This window comes from Eleutherodactylus coqui, chromosome 8 (assembly GCF_035609145.1).
Source record: "Eleutherodactylus coqui strain aEleCoq1 chromosome 8, aEleCoq1.hap1, whole genome shotgun sequence".
Classification (NCBI taxonomy): Eukaryota; Metazoa; Chordata; class Amphibia; order Anura; family Eleutherodactylidae; genus Eleutherodactylus; species Eleutherodactylus coqui.
Genome location: NC_089844.1, coordinates 22,447,018 through 22,474,507, shown reverse-complemented (window position 1 = coordinate 22,474,507; position 27,490 = coordinate 22,447,018). Strand labels below are relative to the sequence as shown.

The 27,490-nt window shown below is 43.8% G+C and overlaps 1 protein-coding gene and 1 pseudogene across 1 annotated transcript in view; one reads left to right on the top strand and one right to left on the bottom strand.

Annotated features, from left to right (window-relative positions):
* LOC136577387 (protein mono-ADP-ribosyltransferase PARP14-like) overlaps positions 1-6,147 on the bottom strand; it is a 59,289-nt pseudogene extending 53,142 nt beyond the window's left edge.
* Positions 1-27,490, top strand: part of LOC136576196 (protein mono-ADP-ribosyltransferase PARP14-like) — a 913,674-nt gene that overhangs the window by 174,247 nt on the left and 711,937 nt on the right. The window lies entirely within an intron of this gene.

Genomic DNA, 27,490 nt, shown 5'->3' with positions numbered 1-27,490 from the left:
GTTTTTGCCTGCACAAATTTGCAAGTAAAAGCAGCAATGCATCTACTATGTCTGAATTCACTCTTAGGTTAATTGTAGCAGTTTCAGACACTGTGTTGAAGCCTCAGGTGTAGTAGCCACAGGTCTGGAGAGTAGTCAGGAAAAGCCAGGAGTCAGCAACTGGAAGTCTACAATTTGCAGTACAGGTAGCGTAGTCAGAAGGGAAGCCAGGGGTCAGTATCAGAAGGTCTATGTCAGGGATCGAATCCGGGATCTTCTGTGCTCCACTCAGTAGTTCTCCCTGTTGAGTCATTCAGCCCTTTGGACAGTTCCCCTGCATGACTTTTGCATTATTACCAGATCCTGCAAATCCAGTCCCTGCAGACTATAAAAGCTTGGCCCTGCCTCTGCCCCAGAGCAAGATTATTGTGCTTGCTGCCTCTAGTCTAGCTCCTGCTACTATTGCTCCTCTCGATACTATTGCTGAGACATACTGATACCGACCTCCTGGCTTTCCTCCTGACAACAATACCCGCCTCCTCCATTTGTACTACAGACCTTAGACCATGTGATATCGACCTCCTGGCTTTCCTCCTGACAGTGATACCTGCCTCCTCCATTTGTACTGCGAATCTGAGACATACTGAATCTGACGTATGGCTTTTCCCTGACTACTCTCTGGACCTGCACAGTTGCTACACTCGCGGTTCCAAACCTAGTTTACAGTTGGATAGTAGATGAGGCTCTAAAGTAATGTGGCTCATATTCTATGCGAGATTTACGCGTCTCACGTTACACGAATATTGCACAATTTTCTCTGTTGTGTAAAAGCAGCCTCATTGTATGATTAAGTTGATCACTTAGTTTTCAACATTTTTGCTTGAAGTCATTGAACAGAAACTTGAATTGTTAACCCAGTTGTAATCTGTCCATAGTGATGATGATCACATAGACTGAGATAGTGATGCTCATAAAGGTGGTAGCCTATATATAGCAGTAGTACACAGCAGAGGATCCGGGGCCACTTACCTTCCTCACTCTCAAACGTAATCAGTGCTGCACCCAGATCTGCTATCATCTCCATCCTTTCTATAGATCCACCTCCATACTTTGGATTCTCAAAGTAAAGTGCAATCATTTCCTCGGATGTGTTAGGGGTGAGCCCCTCCGCCCAGATCATTCTGCTTTCTTCCAGGCATTTCGCTCTCAGATTGTGCTGTGTCACTGTGGGGTGATCGGAGAATTGTCCAATGAAACCTCCTTGGATGTCTATAAAAATAGATCCAAAAGTGTTTAGCTGCAATTACGAACTTCTACACAAACTTATATACAAGTTCAGTCAGTAAATGTCATAATGCATAGAGAGGATGGACTGTAGCACTAGGCCGCGGCTGAGCTGGGGTTAGACCATCTGCGCAGCTACCAGACCCCAAATTGCGGTCCACAGCCAGGTTGTTATTGTTAGCCGTTTAATCGTTCATGACCCTCGGCGACCCTAAAGGCGAGCTCCCTCCATGTTTTTTGGTTTTGCACTGCTTCTTTCAGTTGTGTGATATCCATGCCAGTATCAGCTCTGACAGAATCAGCTATCATGTTCTTTGGCGGCCGGGTCTTCTTTTGCCGCTGATCTACACAAGCATTATAGATGTTTCTAGCAACTCTGCTCGCATTACATGGCCAAAATCTGTGAGTCTAAGTCCAGTCATCTTGTAGTCCAGTGATATATCGTGTCTTATACGATTCAGGACTTCTCTGTTTGTTACTCTCGCCGTCCGGGGCATACGCAGCAGCTTTCGCCAGCACCACAGCTCATACGCATTAATCCTCCTATCAGCTTTTTTCGCAATGGGGAATATGGTGGTTTGCACTATCCTGCGTTTAGTTGCTATACTGATATCCCTACTTTACCAGATTTTGCCCATATTTATTATTGCACTTCGCCCTAATGCTATCCAATTTTTTTTGTCTGCTATAGATTCTCCAGCCTGGTCAATTTTTGAACCAAGGAAGATGAAGTCTCACACGCATTCAATGACCACATTGTCAATTTTGATTTGAATTTGGCCATTTTTTGCAGTTCTCATAATGTTAGTCTTCTCTAAATTCAGGTAGAGGCCCATTTTTTCACTTTCACTTTTAATCTTACATATCAGCGGCTTCAGACCGGCTTCTGTTTCTGCAAGCAGAGTTGTGTCGTCCGCATAACTGAGATTGTTGATGTTTCTTCAACCTATTTTCACCCCGATCTCCAATTCATCTAGGTCCATTTTCCGCATGATCACTTCCGCATATAGGTTAAACAAGAAGGGTTAGAGGATGCAGCCCTATCGAACGCCTTTGCCGATCCCAAACAAATCTGTGTCCCCATACTGTGTTCTCACAGCGGGTTCTTGACTGGTATAAAGTGATTCGTGAGCTATTCTGAAGGTTTGCTCGGACAACCAATAGCGTCGTTTTTTCTGCTTCTTATAGGTGAGATGCTTTCTGGCTGTTCCCATTACTGTGGACTGTACATCGTGCTATAGTTCCTCTGGATGCTTTCTGATGTGTCAAGCAGTTTGAATCGGTTTGCTACCTCAATTGTTTATGATTGGGGGACTTGAGGGGGAGGTGTCAAATTTTCTCAATGAAGCACCTTTCTTAATGCTGTAACATTGAGATGTTCACTGGCTTACCAAGTGTCCGGATAGCAATGATACAGTCACTGATTGTTCTAAAACTTTCTACTGCCTTTGAGGTCTGCTTGTTTGTAATAAAGGCGACTCCATTCCTCTTGTTTTCCTCGTGTTCGCCATAGTGCAATGTGAAGTCGTCGGACTGAAATCCATTACCTGTCCAGTGCAATTAGCTAATCCCATGAATATCAATGTTAAGTCTTGTCATTTCGCGTTTCACAATGTCCAATGTCCCTAGACTCATGCCACATATTCCATGTTGCTAGTATGTGAGCTTTGGTACAGTGCAGTCCTTTCCTTTCATTATGAGCTGCATCAGCAGCTGGGCTTCCCCAGGGCTTTTCCCCAGTTGTGTCATGATGAAAACCCCAACTACTTGTACTCAGACCTTGCTCTTCCCTAGTAGCATTTATTGAATCCTTTGGCCTAGGGGAACCTGCCATTGGATACCATATCTGAATCATTTGAGAGATCTTTCATAGGGTTTCCAAGGCGGAGTTTTTACAGGGTAGGTCGCCATGTCTTTCCCTGACCCTCCCCATTTATCTGGGCTTGGGACCGCTGTATATGGATGACTCTTACATGCCTGGGTTACTGTGTAAAAAGTTTAGGGCTCATTGTTAGTCCTTATGCACATGGCCATATTACGATTCCGTACAACTTTCAAGTCGTAAGATGCCATAATAGAATTCTTGTAGACTTCAATGGGGCCTACTGTACTTCAGTATGCCTCAACTCTCATGCACTGAGCATCCAAGGGGATGTCCTATAGAGTCACTGTATGTCCCGCTCATAGAGTGGGTCCCCAGCAGGGACCCCCCATCCACATCTATAAACTCCATATATCATAGTAGACATATAGGTAGCAGCTGTCTTTATGTGACATTCCTTTCATTTCGCTCACTATTCTGAGCATAAGCGGTAGAAAACATTCATAAACGAGCCACAGCAGCCACTTCCCTTTCTACTGACACAAACTAAGACGTCATTAAGTATGTGAACACCATTCTTTTTCTTGTTGTAATTGCACTAGAAAAGTGGCAGTGTTGCAGTAGTTAGGGCTCACTCACAAGGGCGTATTTAATACGTGCATAATACAGGCAGCATAAATCCTTATACTTGCATTGGGGTTGGCAAACATGCCTTTTTTTCAAGCGTGAGTGAAAGACACAGTAAATACGCATGCAAAAAAAATGCAGCATGGACCAAAATACGCAGTAAATATGACCAGCTTCGGTCCGTGAAAATGCTGCACTTGAAACTGCATATGCTCTTGTGAAAGAGTTAATGATCCAGTCCCACTGAAAACGGCTCAGCGGAGCCGCTGCCCTCTTATACACGTGCTACCATCTTGTTCTATCAAGCCAGTTTTTTCATCCTACCAATGTCACAGGTGAAGGTGATGACGGCAGATTTGAGCTCAGGGATAATCTCCAGATAGAAGTCCGTGTCCACGTCCCTCTCGCTGACCTTCTCCACCAAGAGGTTCAGCAGGTCTGCAGAGCACGAGTCCTGGACATTCTCTATCAGGACCCGCGAGGACCGGCTGCCGGCTGTCGCCTTTTCACCATGCTCGGCCTTCACGGTCACTGGAGTTGGGAGGAATAGGAATGGTTAACTAGCATGAAACACATTCATCTAGGCAGATTAATTCAGTGATGACATCATTGCCCTGACCCACCCACTCTTATTATATGGTAATCTACCAGTGCGCTATTATATTATTACTGAGTATTAACCCCTTAGTAATTACCCCATAGTATTTTTACGTCCTGTCTAAGTGGGGTTTAATCCCCAAGACCAGTAAAAACACGCTCTCTCTGGAGATTAAAGCCACATGTGCTGTGGATGTGACAGCTCCGGAGATAGCAGACAACCTGGAGCTGTCATGAGGGGCCACGGGGAGCGACCCCCGGTCATGCGAGCGAGTAGTGCCTTAGCCAAGTATCTCCCCACTCGTCTGTAAAGATTCGGCTGCCGGCGTGGGTGACAGGTGAGTTGCAGCTGTGAGCAGGGGGAAGGGGGGGGAGAGAGGGAGAGAGAGATCTCCCCGCTCTCCCCCGCCGCTCCCAGCCCCCCGTCGGCCCCTGAATCTTTACAGACGAGCGGGAGGATACTCGGCTAAGGCACTACTCGCTTGAGTAGTTAGCCTTAGCGAGTATACTCGCTCATCTCTACTGTTATCCAGTGGATAACGGCGATTGCATAAAAATAAACAAAAAGTCAAAGTTTCAGCTCCCCTTACGGATCGCATTGTCTTTCCAGGACCTTATGTCACCTTTTGCACATGTGTGACAGACGACAAATGATACGCACATGCGTAGAAGGCTGGGAGGCCCGGGAAATTTAAAATCACCCTACTCCTGGCTAGTATGAGTGTCTGAGAGCAGGAAGATGTCACCCGGAACTTCTGTATGCGGTTCCTGATCACATGATCGCCGTTATCCAGTGGATAACAGGGATCATGTAATGTAAAAAAAAGTGTAAAAAAACAGAAAAAGAAGTATAAAAAGTCTAAATTTTATCTACTCTCACAGATCATAAGCCGCGGATTGCCAGGATAATTTAAAATCTCCCTTCTCCTGCTACCAAACGTAGCCGAGAGCTTGGATATTTCACAGGGGACTGCGGTACGTGGTCCCTTGTTACATGATCACCATTATTTTTGGATAACGGCGATCATGTAAAAGTAAAAATAAGTTTCACCTCCAATCCATGAGGGGAGGTGAAATTACTTACCTAAGGCCTCTTGCGATGTTCCCCGACAGAATCTTTATCCACGGACCTTTCCCCAGCTTTAGTGCATACGCCCGTCTCCAAAATGGCAGGCACAGGCGCAGAAGCTGGGGAGGGCCTGGAAAATTTAAAATCTCTTTGCTCCTCACTACTAAAGCTAGCCGAGAGCCTGGAGAAGTGACCGAGGGTCGCAGTGAGTGGTCCTCAGTCACGTGATCGCTGTTATTTAATGGATGATGGCGATCACGTAAAAGTTAAGAAAAAGTTGAAGTTCAATCTCCCCTCACCGATGCGATTGGTGAGGGAAAACAAAACTTCTTACCGAAGACTGCCGTATTTAAACACTGACTGAATCCTCTTCTACGGACCTTCCTCGACTTGTGCGCATGTGCCTGCCGCAAAATGATAGTCACATGTGCAGGAGCCGGTGAGGGCCCAGAAAGGTTAAAATCTCCTTGCTCCTGGCTACCAAAGGTACCTGAGAGCCTGGAGCAGTGACTGGGGGCCTCGTTGAGCAGTCCCCGGTCGCGTGCTAAAAAGGTAGCAATCCACCATTTATGCCAGTCTCACATGACTGGAGAGAGATTACGGATTCCGCATGCATTTGATCAGCGGTAATACGCAGATCAATCAAATGCATTGGATTACACAATTCCACTCACATTAGTGGGTCGGAATTATGTAATCCACTCGCATTAAAACGGAACACAGCAATTTTACTGCGGATATCTGCAACATAGAGCCCGTTGTGCTCCATGGTCGTGGATATACCTGCAGCCCATATGCAACTACATTACATATGGGCTGTGGGTACCCGCGTCATCGCAAAGCGACGTCGCGGGAAATATAAACAAAAAAAGGTGTACAGCCTGTGTGAGTACGCAGTTATGCGCAGTACATTATACAGCTGTATGCAGGGTCATGGCCGGGCTCACAGCTGGGACCTCCGCAAGCGGATTCCACATCCAGCCGTGTGAGCCCCGCGTTATTCAGATCGCTACCTGTAATACGTAATTTACAAGAAGTCCCAGGAACGCTCGCCTTCCTGCAGTTCCAGGAGCAGCTTGTTGGGTTTGCAGCAAGAAAACCCGGTTTTATTGCCCCATGTGCCCATCCCAACCAGGCCTCTGTAATTACCCGTTTTCAGACATACCACACAGTTTACATTATTACTTTTATCTAAGATTTAGGGAATTCCAAAAAGGAGGGGGGGATTATTTTTAGGGATTCAATTTCTTTTCTGCAGAAGTGTGCAATGGGGCCTGGAATTTTTTTCAATTGTGCCGTGAAATCCAACGGGTGTTCCCTCCATTATAGGCCTAGCCATGTGTCCTGTAAGCAGTTTGGAGCCACAATGGGTATGTTTCTGAACACGGGACAAACAGGGATATCCATTTTGGGGTGAAAGTCTTCATTCTTATGTGTGCTGTACAAAGAAAACTGCTTTTAAAATGACACAATTGGCAAAAAAAGGAAAATGGTATTTTTTCCCCTCTGCTCTGCTTAGATTTATTCACAAACTGTGGGGTCAAAATACGCAGTACACCCCAGATGAATTCGTTAAGAGGTCTAGTTTTTAAACTGGAGTCATTTCTGTGGCTTCTCTATAGTTTTGGCCGCTCAAGGACTCTACCAGTGTGTAATGGGGCCTAAAACACCTTCAAGCAAAATTTCTGTTCTGAAAGCCACCGGCTACTCCTTTCAGTTTGGGCCCCGTTGTGCATACAGACAGAAGATTAGGGCCACAATGGGTATGTTTCTGAACAAAGGACAAACAGGGGTATCCATTTTGGGGTGCAAATCCTCATTTTTATGTGCACTATAGAAAAAACATATGTCTTTAGGGTGGCTTCACACCACTGTGTGCGTACATAAGTGCACACCCACGTACATGCACAAACACGCATGAATGCAGGTCCCTGCATTGCCTTCTATAGAGCCGCGGCTGGTGCCGGCGATTCTATTGAAGGCAATGGTCTACTGACACCCCTGAATTGTTTTTCAGGGAAAAGCTTTACATATAAGCCCTTCCCTGAAAAATAAGAATTTTAGTGTAAAAATAAAAATACTTACACTACCGTTCAAAAGTTTGGGGTCACATTGAAATGTCCTTATTTTTAAAGGAAAAGCACTGTACTTTTCAATGAAGATAACTTTAAACTAGTCCTAACTTTAAACAAATGCACTCTATACATTGCTAATGTGGTAAATGACTATTCTAGCTGCAAATGTCTGGTTTTTTGTGCAAAATCTACAAAGGTGTATAGAGGCCCATTTCCAGCAACTATCACTCCAGTGTTCTAATGGTACAATGTGTTTGCTCATTGGCTCAGAAGGCTAATTGATGATTAGAAAACCCCTGTGCAATCATGTTCACACATCTGAAAACTGTCTAGCTCGTTACAGAAGCTACAAAACTGACCTTCCTGTGAGCAGATTGAGTTTCTGGAGCATCACATTTGTGGGGTCAATTAAACGCTCAAAATGGCCAGAAAAAGAGAACTTTCATCTGAAACTCGACAGTCTATTCTTGTTCTTAGAAATGAAGGCTATTCCATGCGAGAAATTGCTAAGAAATTGAAGATTTCCTACAACCGTGTGTACTACTCTCTTCAGAGGACAGCACAAACAGGCTCTAACCAGAGTAGAAAAAGAAGTGGGAGGCCGCGTTGCACAACTAAGCAAGAAGATAAGCACATTAGAGTCTCTAGTTTGAGAAACAGACGCCTCACAGGTACCCAACTGGCATCTTCATTAAATTGTACCCGCAAAACACCAGTGTCAACATCTACAGTGAAGGGGCGGCTGCGGGATTTGGGGCTTCAGGGCAGAGTGGCAAAAAAAAAGCCATATCTGAGACTGGCCAATAAAAGAAAAAGATTAAGATGGGCAAAAGAACACAGACATTGGACAGAGGAAGACGGGGAAAAAGTGTTGTGGACGGATGAATCCAAGTTTGAGGTGTTTGGATCACAAAGAAGAACGTTTGTGAGACGCAGAACAAATGAAAAGATGCTGGAAGAATGCCTGACGCCATCTGTTAAGCATGGTGGAGGTAATGTGATGGTCTGGGGTTGCTTTGGTGCTGGTAAGGTGGGAGATTTGTACAGGGTAAAGGGGATTCTGAATAAGGAAGGCTATCACTCCATTTTGCAACGCCATGCCATACCCAGTGGACAGCGCTTGATTGGAACCAATTTCATCCTACAACAGGACAATGACCCTAAACACACCTCCAAATTGTGCAAGAACTATTTACAGCAGAAGCAGGCAGCTGGTATTCTATCGGTAATGGAGTGGCCAGCGCAGTCACCAGATCTGAACCCCATTGAGCTGTTGTGGGAGCAGCTTGACCGTATGGTACGCCAGAAGTGCCCATCCAACCAATCCAACTTGTGGGAGATGCTTCTAGAAGCGTGGGGTGCAATTTCTCAAGCTTACCTCAACAAATTAACAGCTAGAATGTCAAAGGTGTGCAATGCTGTAATTGCTGCAAAAGGAGGATTCTTTGACGAAATCAAAGTTTGATGTAAAAACAATGTTATTTCAAATACAAATCATTATTTCTAACCTTGTCAATGTCTTGACTCTATTTTCTATTCATTTCACAACGCATGGTGGTGAATAAGTGTGACTTTTCATGGAAAACACAAAATTGTTTGGGTGACCCCAAACTTTTGAACGGTAGTGTACCTGTGCGCCACTGCTGTGTCCCCGCGGGGATAAAAGAACATGCGGCAGATGTTTCCTTCATCCCCGCGAAGGAAAATAATTCCAAGCTGCTGCACCTGTCACAGCTGTGACAGATGCGGCAAAGGAATTCTTCATCCCTGCAGGGAATAAAGAATTCCCTACCACAGCTATCACACATGACAGCTTCAGTAGGGGATCCAGCTGCCGGCATCCTGTAAGTGTTTTTCAGGGAAGGGCTGTAGTGGTATCATTTATTGGTACCATTTTGAAGTTCATGTGACTCTTGGATTGCTTTTTATTGCTTTTTTTGGGAGACGAACAAAACAAAGTAGCAATTGTGGCGTTACTTTTTAACCCTCATGTAACCCCAGCCTTGTTAATTGCAGTCCTGCACTTTGAAACTGGTACCACACTAGGGTTAAAATACCCACCCTTCTTTGGCCTCCACACTCCCACATAGGGTTGACAGCTAATTTAAGCTGTTGTCTTCTGCCTAGTCTAGGCGGACCATTAGTCTTAGGGGACCACTAGCGGCCCCTTACCAGTTGTTTGTTCTCAAGTTACATGTTTTCCCCTTTTATGGTCTCTCCCTATGTGTCGCTCCCTCTTGTGTCACCCCCCCCCCACCTCTCCCCACCCCTAACCCACCGGAGGGGAGTCGGGAGGCACGCACCCACTCCAATATTTAAGCCCAAATGGCGAACCTAACGTTTTGCACCCACAATACCAAAGGTCTAAACAGCCCACAGAAGAGACGACAGCTCCTTTACCACCTCAATAAAAATAGAGTGATGGTAGCTATGCTACAAGAGACCCATTTCAAGGAGGGGTGCGTGCCAACTTGCTCCTCCTCGTACTACCCCAAGTGGCTTCATAGCCCCGACCCCTTGAGAAAGGCGGGAGGGGTCTCCATCGCCCTACATAGGACACTCCAATACCAGCAAGTCGATTCCTTTATTGACCCAGGTGGCAGACATATTTTTCTTAAGGTAGAAACACTGGGTACAGTAACCACCTTTGCTAACATTTATCTTCCCAACCAGAACCAAGTTCCTGCGGCGCTGAGAATCCTGAACGCTCTAGCAAAATTTGCGGATGGTTCGAAAATAATTCTGGGCGGAGACTTCAATGTGGCAATGGACCCTTCTGTGGACACTTCATCGGGTAAGTCCTCCATCTCCCGGGCAGCAATTAAGACACTCAGAAAGAAACTAGACACACTACACTTAATAGATCTCTGGAGAATACTACATCCAGACACCCGGGATTACACGTTCCACTCAGCAGCTCACAATTCCTACAGCAGGATCGATTATCTTATGATCTCGCACAGTCTCTTAGATAGTTCCCCTTCGTGCTCACATGGGGATTTGTTGTGGTCAGACCACTCCCCGGTTTATGGGGGCCTGGCGGGATGGGGATCCACACCTAGATGTCAGTCTTGGAGACTTAACGATAATCTCCTAAAAGACCCCCTGTGCGTATCAACACTTAGAAAAGAGATTGAAATCTTTAAGGAGACCCACCAAGCTGACCAGACCCCTGCTCCAATAAAATGGGAAACCCTCAAGTGCATACTAAGGGGCGTGCTGATCTCCCAGGGAGCCAGGATCAAAAAAGAAAGAGCAGCCACTTTGTCGGGGCTATTAGCTACCCTGAGGGCCAAAGAGACCACTAACAAAAGACAGCAAAGCGAAACATTGAGAGCGGAAATCTCTTCGGTCCACCAGCAGATCTTGGAGATTCTAGATCAACGCTCCCTGGCCTTCAGAGACAAACTCAAAAAAGGGTCTTTTGAATATGGGGACAAATGTGGATCACACCTAGCCAGAATCCTCCATCCCAGGTCCCCCCAAACATATATCCCTAAAATTCAATCCGCCAGAGGCCAATTAGTACACAACACCAAAGATATACTGGAGGAATTTAAATCCTACTATGATAAACTCTACAACATCCCGCTAGAGTCACACACCCCAGCTCAGACACGTAAAAACGAGATAGACGCCTACCTTTCTAAAAATGCACCTAAGAGCCTGACACCAACAGAGGCCGAGGTCCTGGAGCAGGACTTCACACCCTCAGAACTGACCGACATAATTCAAAACCTGAAAATAAACAAGAGCCCGGGCCCAGATGGGTACACAGCCAGATTTTATAAATTATTCGCAAAAGAACTCGTCCCAATAGCTCTAGACGCATTTAACACTGTAAATAGAGGCCACCCGTTGCCTAAGCAGGCATTGCAAGCCCACATCACAATCATACTTAAACCGGGCAAGGACCCCTCGGCCTGCGGGAGTTATAGGCCAATCTCTCTGATAAACGTCGACCTCAAGATGTTTGCTAAATTGATAGCAAATAGACTACAAAATCAAATTCCTAAGCTGATCCACTTGGAGCAGGTTGGCTTTGTCCCTGGCAGAGAGGCAAGGGACAACACTATTAAAACAATGTCCCTAATAGCTAGGGCCAAATCAACAAACACCCCCTTATGCCTCTTGTCGATTGATGCAGAGAAGGCTTTAGACAGGGTGAGTTGGACCTTCCTTTCTGCCACACTAGAGAAAATCGGATTGGGCCCACGGATGCTTCAGTGGATCATGGCGCTCTACCAGGACCCCACTGCGAGAATTAGAGTGAACGGGACGTTGTCCGACACGCTCAGAGTAAGCAATGGGACGAGACAGGGGTGCCCTCTCTCCCCCTTTCTCTACATCCTCACCATGGAAACCCTAGCCAACGCTATTCGAAGAAATTACTCAATAAAAGGCTACAGGATTAGCTCCTCAGAACATAAAATGGCATTATTCGCCGGTAATCTGCTACTATACCTGTCCAACCCCTGAATCGGCATGCCTGTGATTTTAAAGGAATTTGAAAAATTCGGGAGAATCAATAACTGCAAAATCAACGCACAGAAATCAGAGGCCCTAAACATATCACTCCCGCAGGCCGAGGTCTCCCATCTGAAGTCGGTACTCCCCTTTCGGTGGGTTAACTCACACTTAAAATACTTAGGAATAAATATCTCAGCAGAGCTTACGGCAGCCTATAAATTAAATTTTATCCCCTTTGTCGAAAACCTGGAGAAGGATTTGGGCAAATGGAACCCCCTCTACATCTCATGGAATGGACGAATCAATGCGGTAAAAATGGATGTGCTGCCCAGATTTCTCTACATTTGTCAAACCATTCCAATCGGGCTCCCAAGAGTATTTTTCAAAAAAATTAGATCCTTGATCATAAACTTCGTATGGAAAGGGCACAAACCACGATTACGCTACTCCATACTGATGAGGTGAGGGAAAAAGAAAAGGGAGGCCTGGGTCTACCAGACTTCTCTCTATACCATAAAGCCAACATAGCAAACTGTGCCCTCGATATCATTAAAAGCAGGAGTTCAAGGCTATGGGTGGAAATAGAGCACGCAGGGGAGACGGATGGTCTATACGGAGCCCCCTGGATACCAACCAGGTGGATAAAATCTATTCCTAACATTTCCCCCTTCAGTCTCCAATTGTTTACCACATGGGCGGGCTTCGCACCCCGCCTTGGTCTAGTCACAGTCCCAGGCCCACTAACACCGCTCACTGCAAATCCCTCATTTGAAACCACCAAAAATAGGATGGGTCTCCTGTCCCTCCCGGCCACACCAACCCCCAGGCTAAGAGACGTAGTGACAGAGTCGGGACTGAAATCCATGACAGAGATCCTGGACCAGTCTCCACCACAGCTAGGCACTTGGCTACAATACCTGCAGTTAAGGGGCTTTGTGAGCTCGCTGACACCGAAAGTGAATCTGACAGCATCTCTTACAGAGTTTGAACAAATCTGCTTATCAAGCCTAAACCAGAGGCACATGATCTCTAAGTTATACAAAATGCTGCTGAGCCGGGAGACGGGGGACGAGGTCCTGAAATACAAAGAGTCCTGGGAACGGGAATTGGGGGAAAACCTCACAGATGAGGACTGGGGAAAAATCTGGAATCTGGCCCACAAGGTCTCCACGGCAGGTAGAATCCAAGACCTTAACTATAAGATAGTTGCAAGATGGTACAGAACCCCTGACCAACTGCAGAGGATCTTTCCCCAGGCCCCCTCGGGCTGCTGGAGATGCAGCGGGAGCAGAGGCAACATGATACACATCTGGTGGGAATGTCAGCCAGTAGCCGAGCTCTTGAAAGAAGTGACAACAATGTACAACCATGTTAACCACTCGGACGTTACGATGACACCCAAACTTGCCCTGCTCTCACTGTTCCCAGGCACTGCGAGAGGAGCGAAAGCAAGCCTATTAAAACACTTCATAATAGCAGTGAGAAGACTCATTCCAAGATTATGGCGCTCAGCCACCGCTCCAACTAGGGGCTTGTGGGTGGAAGAACTTCATACTCTCATGAGATTCGACGAACTGGGGGCAGACAAGCCCAAATTATGGGAAGCATACTACAAGCTATGGCAGCCGTGGGTGGCGTTCAGGGGAACCGATAACCTCAGAAAATGGATAGAGCAAGGCTCTATAGACTAGAGGAACCGCTTGAAAGACCCCCGGAGCAGATCATACACGGCCATACCTACTTTTAACTCCACATACCTCCCCTCCCCTCCCACCTCCCCTCCCCCCTTATGCTCCCTTCTTTTTGCTTCCCCCTTTTCCTACCTTACTCTTCCACTCCCTGACCAATTCCCCTCCCCCCTTCCCCCCCCAATTGTGTGTCTTAGAGCAAGTAAAATTAACGTCAACAGCAAAGGAGAAGTTCACATCAGAAATTCAAGCTGGGACGAGACGGGTTATCCAGTCTCGTAACATAGATCAAGTCGGAGAGGAGAGCAGGGGAGAGCGCGCAACAATGCGTCAACGCAACCCAGGCGCCTTAGGATTATTGCGCGTAGCGTGACATCAATTCCCCGCGAAATTCTGTTTTCTGTTTTCTCTTTCCTGCTAGCTCCCTGCTTTTATAATGGTCCTTGAAGCAGACCTACTTGCAATAGTTTATCAAGTTTTTTTGTTTGTACTGTTTGCTTTGATACCTTTGAAGTGATTTAAAAATGTGACCAAGCTGTTGACAGACTTGTAATAAAAACTTATTTGAACCCAAAAAAGCAAGAATACCTATTATGTGTTACTTTAAAAAAATGTTACTTACTTTATTTATTTAAAAAGGAGGAGAAAAATGCATTTTTTAAAAACTGGATATTTATTTTCTTTAAATTAAACTCTGTAGAACTTTTTTACGCTATTTTTTAGTCCTCAAGAAGACTTGAAGATGCGAACGCTTAATCGCTAGGATGGCACACTGCATTATTTATGCAGTGCATTTTACTAAGCCTATGACAGCAGCCTATTAGACTGTGCCAGTGGGTCTATTGTTGCTCTGGCTGGTACCTTGTAATTGCACTGTAGAGTGCCAACGAATGCCTGAAGGAGCCCACTTCCCCTATCATATGCTAACATGCTACAGTTGCTATTGATTTTGGCTTGTAATGGGTTAAACTGCCAGGATTTTTGAGGTTTCTCAGTTGGAGAAGGAGTCTGGCTGTCAGTAGTCAGCCAAGCCACCACCTTATGCCTCTTTCACGCGGGCATGAAGAATAGCCGCAATTGAGTCCCCAGCTTAATCAGTGTTTTCTCGTTCATTCACATGCGCGTATCGCTGGCAAAATACGCTACAGTGCGGAATTCCATAGGTCAGCAGAAATCCTCGGAATGACTTCTAACAGCTTAAATAGAGCCAGCTGTCTTCTTTTCCCGACGTCCCTTACAGGTAAACTCTCTCCCCCTCCCTTCTTTTTCGGCCCCTATAGGAGTCTAAGGGAGCTTCTATCATTTTTCGTCAAATGATAGGCCAAGAAATCGAGGACCAAAGAGAGAGCTAATGTTCTCTTTTTGAAGCTGCGATTTTTTTTAACATGCAACCGAAAATCACTCATGTGAATGAATGCATTGAAATCCAATACTTCACATGGTCGCGATTTTTGGATGACGTTTTTAAGTGCTAAATAACCACGTAAAAACGCTCATGCGAATAAGGCCTTAGGCTCATTTCACACGGGTGAGCGAGATATCAGGACGTGAAATTTGGCCTGATATTGTGCTCGTGCGCTTACAATTTCATGGCAAAAATTGGCTTCCATCCCTTCTGTAAAGTTGCAATCCTCCATCGCAGTTGAAAGCAAGTGTTTCCCATTGTTTTCAATGAGGGAGTTCACATCACTTCGGGTGCACATCACAAGCTGTGCAATGTGTTTTCCGGCCCCATAGTGAACCATGCATATGACGTTCCAAGGTAACTCCCAAAGATAGGACATGCTGCACAGCGATGCGGGGGAAAAATCGCTTAGGTGTACGACCCCATTCAGCCTTAAAAAGATGTGAGGGCAGGTTTAAAGCCCAATTAGTGAGGTCAGTAAAAAGGTGTATTGGCTGTCACTAAGGGGTTAAGCAGGTAAATTTACTTTTATTACTTGTATTTTTGCAATAATGGTGTCAATGTACAAAGAATTGAGTTATTCAGAAGAGTCTCTTACCCGGGTCCTCCTTCTGCTCCTCCGCTTTACAGGCCTACAAGATATAGAAAATACGGATTCTTACTCCATATACTGTATTGTCCGTTAATCATTTCATATTCTGTATACTGTACTAACCTTATAGTAAGGCGGGACAGTCTCGCTTTGGGACCCTGTATTATGCTTTCCCCAGTTCCCAAGTGGGACAGCCATTTGTGTGTCCCGCTTTTGTCTCGCTTTTGGGACACAGGATCACCATTAAAGTGATTACCAGCTGGGGTGCCGCGGCTTCCCGGGTTTTAATCACTCAGCAGCACTGCTGCAGGGATGCACACACTGACAGCAGTGTGTGCATCCGGCATCTTCCTCCCCGTTTAGATTGTGAAATCTAAACAGGCTGCCCAAGTGGGAATAAGCTGCTGATGACGTCACCAGCTCCTTCTCTTCGGCAAATGAGAATTAGATCTAGTAGGTCTAGTGATCTAGTAGATCACCAGATACCCTAAAGGGATGAATTATAGGACAGATCTCATGTACATCTACTAGATCTAATTAGATATGTAGGAATCCATTGTCTTCTCTTTTCTCTATCCCTATTGTTTGTTTATTTATTTATTTACCTGTGTGCCGTTTTTTGCATGTCATTAGGCACATACATAGTAATGCTAATGACATGTTAACTAAGCTGCTTCAGTCTGTCATAATGAGCCTCTATTTTATATGACTGCCCTTACTGAATTGCTTTACTTTATAAAGTATATAACCTATACATTTATTAATATACCGCTAAATGAATTTTTTGTGATATATACATGGATATAATAAGTAAGCCGCTTCAAGTCCTTCAAGGTTATATTTATGTCACTATATTCTCCACCATGCTTATTATGACTGTCCATCTTTGTATTGTCCTACTATGTATACTCTATATGCAAATAGACATGTGTTGGATCTTGCAGGAGGAACGAACCATGGCAATCAATATAAAAAAGTCAATGCAGGGGTTAACACATTTGTTTTTAATTAACTAATTATATGTTAAGCTTTTTAAAGGTCTGTGTAATGTTTGTTATTCAGAGGTGAGCAAGGTTCTATTTGAACCGAAACGCGTACTCTGTCTGTTATGAGCACAAGGTTATTTGAATAAAAGCAGGAACTATCTCACAAAAGCCGGACTCCTGTATATGGAATTTTTGTGTTTAACTAAAGCCAAAGCAGCCGGATGGCAATGTGAAGGCGTGTGAGTATACCTGCCGACAGGAACAGAGCTGCAGCACATGAAGCAAGGTGGGACAATTTACTATTTGTTTTATATCTAGTGGGTAAAAGCCCTAAAAGGGCCATAAGAAATGTGTCCCATTGTTTGTGCATTGTGTGGCATGAAGCATACACTTACGGCGGCAGAGCTGTGCGCTCCGGTTGGGGTCTTATCAGATTGTGCATTTTGTGCCTCCGGTAACTGAACGTTCAGCTGTAACACTCGTCCGTCTGGTAATTCCAGCTCATGTGGCTTCTTCTGGAGAACTTGATTTCGAACTGTGATAAGAAAATGTGATACAAAACAAGATGAAAGGAGATCACTCACATGAAGCGTTTTATATAAAAGGCAGGAAAGTAAATGATGGGCGGGAGCAGAATGATGGATGTACACAATATCTAGTCATCATTACCGGTGAGGATGTGAGGAGCGATGTGTCTCCTGACAGCTGAGATGCGAGCTATTAAAGTAGACAGAGGCAAGACCTTTCATGCAGGATAGGATATTTCTTGGAAGAGCCATGCAATGATCACTTTGCCGTGCATCCATATAACACCATCAACCCCCGCCCAATGCTGGTCAACTGCTAACCACAATATGCCAGTGGTTAACAGCAGAAATCAGAGTGACTGCTTGTATTTCTATACCATCCGTGTGCTGCCCTTCCATATTATCTAATAACATAATGAATCCAACAACTCCATGTTGGTTCAAGTGGGGTAGGCCACAGCTTTTATAAAAACATTTGAAAACCATCAATTGGAAAACCTTTTCCATGCTTTAACCGTATGTTTCAAAAACCCAATGTTATAACCGTCCATAGCTCGATTAAAACCCTCTGAAAGACACGCTTATGGAGCGTGCCTGAAGACCTGCATGTTCCAAACAGAATGCTGGCATGGAAAAAACGTCTCAACAATTCAGCTGGGACAACAACCTCCTATGACCCAGACCTTTCTCGCATCACCACTAACTTCACCCCCTGTAAGGGTGGGCAGTAAATTGTTGTGTGGCAACTATTGGCAACGTACCATTGACGTGTGCCAACATACAATCAGGGAGGAAGATAATACAGGGTGTAATATACGTCCCAAATAAATAGAGTACTTGCGTGTGCATTGCGTTTGCAACGCACCTATAGAGAATAATGGGGCTCTTGCACATGTAATATGTAAAAAGATAGATGGAACATGCTGTGATTTTTTTTATGCACATAACATACACATTAAATATACGCACGTGTGAGTGGAACAATGTAAAGCAATGTACTTTTGTGCATATTATACGCAATGAAAATACATTCGTGTGAATCCACCCTAAAGGTCAGAATTGAAGATCATATATCTGATATTGGAAATGGTGCAGCCAAAAATGTCTGCAGTTTCTACCTATTTCTTTGCAAGTTTGTGGAGTTGAGAGGGTTACCCACCCTGTGAGAGGCGATGATCACAATGCAAATTACTTAGCAGTGAAAAATATTGGATGTTTTTTCTCCAGGATCATAACTGTAGCCTGAATGTGATTTTACGTTATTAGCATCTTTCCACTTACTGTTTAAGATATGTGCTTTTTCCTCATTCTTTTTTTTTGAACAATGGATTTTTATTGAGAAATTTTTAACAAATACCAGGCAAAATGTAAGCATTGACATATGAGTTAATAACCTCGTAGGTTTCATGTCTTAACCCCTTAGTAACTGCCCCATTGCCTTTTTACGTCCTGGCTGGCTTGGCTTTATTCCTCAGGGCCGTAAAAACACGCTCGTTCTGAGGATTAAAGCCAAGTGGGCTGTGCAAGTGACAACTCCATGCTGTCGGCTGCCAGAGGTAGCCGACAATCTGGAGCTGTCATTTGGGGCTTGGATATCTGACTTCCGGTCACGCAATCGCCGTTGTCCAATGGATAACGGTGATCGCATGAATATAAATTAAAAGTTACTAAAAGTTAAAGTTTCCGCTCCCCTCATGGATCGGACCCATGAGGTAAGCTAAAACTACTCACCCCCATCCTCTGAAGGTAGCCGGGAGGCTGGAGATGTCACCCAGGACCGCGATGAGTGGTCCCCAGGCCCGTGATCACCGTTATCCAATGGATGACGGCAATCACGGAAAAGTTTTTAAAAAGTTAAATAAAGTTAAAGATTCAGCTCTCTTCAAAGATCGGATCCATGAGGGAAGCTGAAAATATCCATATCCTCTGCGATGTCCCGCGGGGATCTGATCCTTCCAGGACTTTGTGCCGTCTTCTGCACATGCTCGCCGACGTTTACGTCAGGTATGTGCACAGAAGGGTTCGCGGCCTGGGAGATTTAAAATCTCTCTGCTCCTGGCTAGCATGTGTTTCCAAGAACAGAGAGATATCACCAGGGGTGGCTGTATGCGATTCCCATTCACATAATTGCTGTTATCCAATGGATAAGGGAGAGAGGATGCATAATGGTGAGGAAGGATGAAATTACGTACCTAAGGTCCCCAGATTTATCCATGGACCTTACCCTGGCTTCTGCGAACACGCAAAGTGGCAGACGTATGTGCGAAAGCCGCAGATTGCCAGAGTAATTTAAAATCTCCGTGCTCCTGGCTACTAAATGTAGCCGAGAGCCTGGAGATTTCACTAAGGCACAAACAGGCTTCGTACCTAAGGGGTTAAAGACATATTTACACTCCAAAATGGATAAAATTCCCTGTTTGTCCTGTGTTTAGAAACATACTCATTGTGGCCCCAATCTTCTGTCTGTATGCAAAACGGGGCCAAAACCAAAAGGAGCAGTCAGTGGCTTTCAGAACATTTTGCTTGAAGGTGATTTAGGCCCCATTGCCCACTTGTAGAGCCCTTGAGCTACCAAAACAACAGAAAACCCCCACAAATGATCCCATTTTGAAAACTAGACCCTTTAACGAATTCATCTAGCGGTGTACTGTGTATTTTGACCCCACAGTTTTTCAAAGAATTTAAGTAAAGCAGAAGGAAAAAAATTACTTTATTTAAATTTTTTTGGCAATTTTGTCATTTTAAAAACATATATTTTTTTGTACTGTACACATATGGGCCCTCGCCAGCTTCTGCGCTTGTGTCCACAATTTTGCCAACGGGAGCATGCGCTGAAGTTGTGGAAAGGTCCGCGGATAAATATCCCATCCGGGGACATCGTAGGAGGCCATAGGTAAGTAATTTAACCTCCCCTCACGGATCGGATCCGTGACAGGAGGTGAAATTTTTTTTACTTTTATGTGATCGCTGTTATCCATTGGATAGTGACGATCACGTGTCTAGGGACCGCTTACCGCGGCTTCCCCCCGTGAAATCTCCAGACTCTTGCTTACGTTTGGTAGCCAGGAGCTGAGAGATTTTAAATTACCCAAGCAATCCGTGGGTTTTGCACATGCATCCGCCACTTTGGCGACAGGCGCGTGCTCAGAAGCCGGGATAAGATCCACGGATAAATACAGGGGCATTAGGTTTGTAATTTCATCCTCCCTCACGGATATGATCCATGACGGAAAATGAAACGTAAACTTTTTAAACTTTTTTTTTTTTACACTTTTTAAAACTTTTTTTATTACTTTACGTGATTACTGTCATCCATTGGATAACAACGATCAAATGACCGGGAACCGCATACAGTGGATTTTACATCTCCCACGGCGAGAGCCCTTCTAAGCACATGCCCGTTTTTGTCAGGCGCACATGCGCAAAAGACGACGTAAGGTCCTGGGAGGACCAGATTGCCACAGGATGTCGTGGAGGACGGGGATGAGTATTTTCACCTCTCCTCATGGATCCGATCCATGAGGGGAGCTAAAGCTTTAAGTTTAATTCACTTTTTTAAACTTTTTTGCCACCTAAATGAAGTACAACATGTGGCAAAAAAAAAATCATAATCACTTGGATTTGCAAAGCCTTTACGGAGCTATTCTATGTTAAGGTGATACATGTCAGATTTCCAAAATTTGACTCCGTCACTAAGGCGCAAACAGGCTTTGTCACTAAGGGGTTAAACAGTTACAAATATAACAAAATATTTAAAGAGGTAGATATGAGCATGAATTATTGGCATATGATTTCTGAATGATAAATGAAATTACAAAATAAGGTAAGGTGTATAAAAAGTAGATATACAGCTAAATTTTTAAGTTGGGCAAATAGCAAAAGGAGCTTTGAATCCAGGCCATACAATCTGTTCTAAATTTTCCTTTTTTATGTAAGGCACGTGTGCATGCTTTCGAACCAACAGTTGCTATTATCAAATTTTATTATGTTAGCAATGGACAGAATTGAGTTACTATTCCAATATTGTGTAAAAGTAGTAACAAATTTTAATCATATTGACCTGCATAATAAAAGGTAAAAAGTCATTTATGCCGCACAGTAATAATAATAAAAAAAAGAACAATTCTAGAATTGCTCTCTTTTACCAATCATATCAAGCATGCATAATGCGGCAATGCAGAGACAATTGTATTTTATTCTGTAAGTGTTTTTAGTGTACAAAAGTAGTAGCATATTAAAACAAGCCACATAAACTTGGTATTGCCATAATCATGCTGATCCAGAAAATAACATTGTCATGTATTTTTTACTGCATGCTGAGGTCCAAAAAACAATTGTGTTATTTCATGGTTTGTTTTTTTTTGCTGACATCAAATCGACCCCCACCCCCAGAAAAAATAAATAACAGTTTTACAACATATGACACATACTACAAAGTAAAGATGGGTTCACATGAGCGTGTTTTTGTGCGTGCATACGCAATACGCACGCACAAAAACACGCTTGTATTTACAAAAATGCATTCCCTATGGTATGTTCACATGTCCGTACTTTGCAGGTGCGTGCCTGCAAAGATAGGACATGTTTGCACGATAGGGAGTGCACGCATTGTTTCCAATGGAGCCACGGCTGCTGCCTGCGGCTCCATTGAGGACAGTGGTCTGCCGGCACACCTGAATTGTTTTTCAGGGAAGAGCTTTACATATAGGCTCTTCCCTGAAAAAAGAAAAATTTTAGTGTAAAAAAAAAAAAATTACTTGTCCGCCGCTACTGTGTCCCCCGCGGGGATGAAGAACACATCTGCCGCATGCGGCAGATGTTTCCTTCATCCCCACTAGTTAAAAGAATTCACTGCTGCTACATCTGCCACATCTGTGACAGATGCAGCAGAGGAATTCTTTAATTCTCTACTGCAGCTGTCACACATGTCAGCTGCGGTAGAGGATTCTGCTGCCGGCAATTGATTTCAGGGAAGGGCTTTAAATATAAGCCCTTCCCTGAAAATCAAGTAAAAGTGGTTTAAAAAACAAAAAAAAAGATACTCACCTTGCTTCAGCTGCTGGGGCTCAGCAGTGTCTTCACCTGCTGTCCCCTGCACTGTGGTGCTGATCTATCAGCAGGTGGGGATTTAAAATCCCCGCCTGCTGAAAGAGCTGAATGTGATTGGCTGAGGTGCTCAGCCAATCACAGGCAGCTCTCCCCGAATGAATGACAGGCGAGAGCTGCCTGTGATTGGCTGAGCACCTCCGCCAATCACATTCAGCTCTTTCAGCAGACGGGGATTTAAAATCCCCGTCTGCTGATAGATTAGCACCACAGTGCAGGGGACAGCAGGAGAAGACGCTGCTGTGCCCCAGCAGCTGAAGGGAGGTGAGTATCTATTTTTTTTGGATTTTTTAAACCACTTTTACTTGATTTTCAGGGAAGGGCTTATATTTAAAGCCCTTCCCTGAAATCAATTGCTGGCAGCAGAATCCTCTACCGCAGCTGACATGTGTGACAGCTGCTGTAGAGAATTAAAGAATTCCTCTGCTGCATTTGCCACAGATGTGGCAGATGTAGCAGCAGGGAATTCTTTTAACTAGCAGGGATGAAGGAAACGTGCCGCATGCAGATGTATTCTTTATCCCCGTGGGTGACACAGCATCAGCCAGCTGACAGGTGAGTAATTTTTTTTCTTTTACACTACTTTTAACCCCTTGAGTGGCACGCCCGGAATTTTTCCGGGACGAGCTCCACTGCCCATAGCGATATAACCCGGAAGATTTCTGGGCTATGTATCACTATGGGAGCTGCAGAGCACAATGCCACAAGTTGTGACATTGTGCTCTGCCTGCACAGTCCCACAGAGAACAAAGCAAGGGCTTTGAACAACAGAAGCAGAAGATATTGCCGATATGCCGGCAATCTCCTGCTTCTAAGTCTCCTGCTTTGTTTATAGGTTGCCATAGAGACCATTGGCTTGTCAGAAGCAAGCCGACGGTCTCTGTGGCAGGAAGAGCTAGTGCTTGGCTGTGAGAGGACAGCCAGGCACCAGCTCTTACAACAGAGATCAGAGAAAACCTCTGATCTCTGCTGTGTTAACCCTTTACATGCTGCAGTCTATGTGACTGCAGCATGTAAAGGGCTGTCACTGCAGCATGTAAAGGGCTGTCACCATCGGACCCCCGGAAAGTGATCAGGGGGTCCTGATGGGTCCCTGTGGAAGTCCCCTAAAGGGACAAAAATAAAAAAAAGTAAAAAAAAAACAAATAAAAGTTAAAAAATAAAAAAAAATAAAAATAAAAACACTTGTCTCCCTTTAATTTGTAAAAAAATTTAAATAAAATCACACATGTGGTATCCCTGCGTCATAATGACCCAGAGAAGGAAGTTGGTACATTATTTAACCCCTTAATGACATGGCCCCTTTTTTTCTTTTTTCCACATTCCTTTTTTTCCTACCCCCCCCGGTTAAAAAAACTCCTTTATTAATCCATTGACGTTGCTGTTTGAGGGCTTGTTTTTTGCGGGATGAGTTGTATTTTTCAATGGTGCTATTTAATGTACCATACAATGTACTGAAAAACTTTTACAAAATTCTAAGTGGAGTAAAATGAAAAACAAAATGACATTCCGCCATCTTTCAGTGCGTCTTGTTTGTACGGCGCACAAACTGCAGCAAAAATGACCTGATAACATTATTCTATGGGTCGGTACAATTACTACGATACAAAACTTGTATAGTTTTTTTTTTTCTTGCTGTAGTACTTGTATTTTTTTCATAGACATTTAATTTTTAAAAATTATTTTCTGCTGCATCTTCTGCGCGCAATAACTTTTTTATTTTTCCGTCGACGTAGTTAAGTGAGGGGTCATTTTTTGCGGGATGTCCTGTAGTTTACATTGGTACCAATTCGGAATACATACGACTTTTTGTTCGCTTTTTATTGCATTTTTTCTGGGAAACAGGGTGACTGAAAAAGTGTATTTGAGGCGTTCTTTATTTTTTTTCAGACTACATTCACCGTGTGGGGTAAATAATGCACTACTTTGATAGATCGGACATTTACGGACGCGGCGATACCAAATTTGTATTTTTCTTTTAGGATTTAGATTTTTTTATTATAGATATGGCAAAAGGAGGGGTGATTTAAACTTTTATTACTTTTTTTTTTAAAGAGTGAAAAAGTCATGAAAAAGAAAAATAACTATTACAATTTGTTATTGGTATAATTGTACAGGCCTGTACAATTACTTTAATACATTATTTATACTGCTCAGAGAATGCAGTGAAAAATATAAAAAATAAAAAACATGCCAGAATTACAGATTTTGTTAATCTTGCCACTAGCAAAAATGGAGTAAAAAGCGATCAAAATTTTACATGTTCCAAAAAAATAGATAAATGAAGACTAGAGTTCATCCAGTAATGGAAAAATAAAATTAATATGGCTCTTGGAATGTGGCGACACAAAAAAAAACCTTTAAAAAAAAAAATGCTTAAAATGTACAAAAATAGCGAAACATAAAAACTGTATAAACTTGGTATCACTGGAATCATGTGACTCAGAGAATAATGATATCACATTATTTATTCTGCATGTTTAACGCCGTAAAAATGAAATCCAAAAAACAAATGGTAGGATTTCTTTTTTTCCCCCAATCTCCCTACAAATGTTTTTACAGAAGTTATGCAATACATTATATATACCCAAAAATGATGCCATCAAAAAGTACAACTTGTCCCACAAAAAACAAGCCCTCATATGGCCATGGCAATGGAAAAATGAAAAGGTTATGGCTCTTGGAACGCGACTGCAAAATTAGTTGAAATTCAAGATTAGACCATTTAAATAAACCTGCCCTGGTGGGTCTGACAGGGTGGTAAGAAACCCGCCACTCAAGGGGTTAATTGGCTTTTCAGGGAAGGGCTTATGAAGCCCTTCCCTGAAAAGCCATTGACAGCTGCCGGGGCACAGCGTTAACTTCTTGCCCTGTCCCCAGCTCTGTAGTGCTGCTGAGCTATCAGCACCCGGGGATGAAAAATCCCCACCTGCTGGTAGTTCTGATTGTGATTGGCTGAACCGCTCAGCCAATCACAATTAGAGCTACCAGCAGGCAGGGATTTTAAATCCCTGGCTGCTGATAGCTGAGAGCTAAAGAGTCGGGGACAGTGCAAGAAGTCAACGCTGAGCCCTGGCAGGTGAGTATTTCTTTTTATTTTTTTTTTATTTTAAAAGGCTTTTTAGGGCAGGGCTTATGAAGCCCTTCCCTGCAAAGCTATTGTCCCCGTCTCTGTAGCGCTGCGGAGCTATCAGCAGCCGGGGATTTAAAATCCCCGCCTGCTGGTACTTCTGATTGTGATTGGCTGAAGCACTTCAGCCAACCACAATCAGAGCTACCAGTAGGCAGGGATTTTAAATCCCCGACTGCTGATAGTTCAGAACTACAGAGCTGGGGACAGCTGCAGAAGTCGCGGCTGAGCCCCGGCAGCTGAAGGGAGGTGAGTATTTTTATTTTTTTTTTAAATACACTTTTCTAAATGGCTTTTCAGGGAAGGGCTTATGAAGCCCTTCCCTGAAAAGCCATTGGCGGGATGCCGGCAGCAGGATTCTCTACCGCAGCTGTCATGTGTGACAGCTGCGGTTGAAAATTGAAGAATTCCCTTTGCTGCATCTGCCACAGATGTGACAGACGTAGCAGCAGGGAATTCTTTTAACTAGCGAGGGTGAAGGAAACATCTGCTGTATGCATTCTTCATGCCCGCAGGGGTCACAGCTGCGCGGAGAGGTAAGTTTAAAAAAATTTATTTGTTTTGCACTAAAATGTTTCTTTTTCAGGGAAGGGCTTATATGTAAAGCCCTTCCCTGAAAAAGAATGCAGGGGGCCGCCAGAGCATTGTTTTCAATGGAGCCGCCGGCAGCAGCCACGGCTCCATTGACAACAAGCACGCAGCTGTGTTCACGCGTATTTTTGTTCGTACCTAGGTGCGGACGTATGTACGCACCTAAGTACGCACCAAAACACGCTCGTGTGAACCCACCCTAATACCTCTAAATATACAACTTGTCTGAAAAAAAACAAGCCCTTGTGTGGCAGTGAGGTTAGGAAAATTAGAAGGTTATAACATGACTATTTCAGTACAACGAGGAAAACAGCATGGTCATTCACCCCTTAACGCTCCAGGACATACATTTACGTCCTGCAGTGTCGAAGTATGTATGAAGAGAGATCGCGGGGCGACCTTACTTCATACAGTGCAGGCAATGGCAGTTTATTATAGCTGACATCCGGGGGCAATAGCTGCAATCAGACGTGCAACTGATCAACGCTATTAACCCTTTAAATGCTGCTGTCAATTCTGACAGTGGAAATTAAATTGTTCGGGGGTCCGGCGACGAGATCATAGGGAGCGGTGCAGGTGTCATGATAGCCGGGGGCCTTCTGAAAGGGGGGGATGGCTTTATAGACTGTCAGATTGTAGTATGATGTAATGTTATGGCATTACATCATACTGCAGGAGTGATCAAAGCATCGCTAGTTTTGGTCCCCTAGGGGGCTAAGAAAAAAGTTTTACTGATTGTAAAAAAAAAATAGAAATAAAAGTTGAAAATCACCCCCCTTTTGCTATATCTATAATAAAAAAAAATCTAACTCATAAAGCAAAAATACATATTTGGTATTGCCGAGTCCGTAAAAGTCTGATCTATCAAAGTAGCGCATAATTTACCCCACACGGTGAGCATCATCGGGGGGAAAAAAACGCCAGAAATGCACTTTTTAGTTCAGCCTGTCTCCCAGAAAAAATGCAATAAAAAACGATCAAAGAGTTGTATGTATTCCGATATGGTACCAACGTAAACTGCAGGAAGTCTCACAAAAAATGAGCCCTTGCACACGTCAACAGAAAAATAAAAAAGTTATTGCACACAGAAGATGGCGGCAGAAAACAATTTTAAAAAATTAAATGTCTTTGAAAAAAATGAAAAGTAGTACAGCAAAAAAAAAAAAACTATACAAGTTTAGTATCATAGTAATCGTACCGACCCCTAGAATAAAGCAATCATGTCATTTTTGATGCAGTTTGTGCGCCATAGAAACAAGACGCACCGAAAGATGGCGGAATGTCGTTTTTTCTTTTCCATTTTACTCCACTTAGAATTTTATTTTATGTTTTTTAGTACATTATACGGTACATTAAATAGCACTATTGAAAAATACAACTCGACCCGCAAAAAAGAAGCCCTCATACAGCGCTGTGTAGTCAGCGAGCACTTTAAAATAAGACAATATTCAAGAGACAAAAGGCCTTATTTATCAAAACTGTCCATCAGCATAACTGTCTCTGTTGCCTCTAGCAACCAATCAAAGCACAGCTTCTCCTACA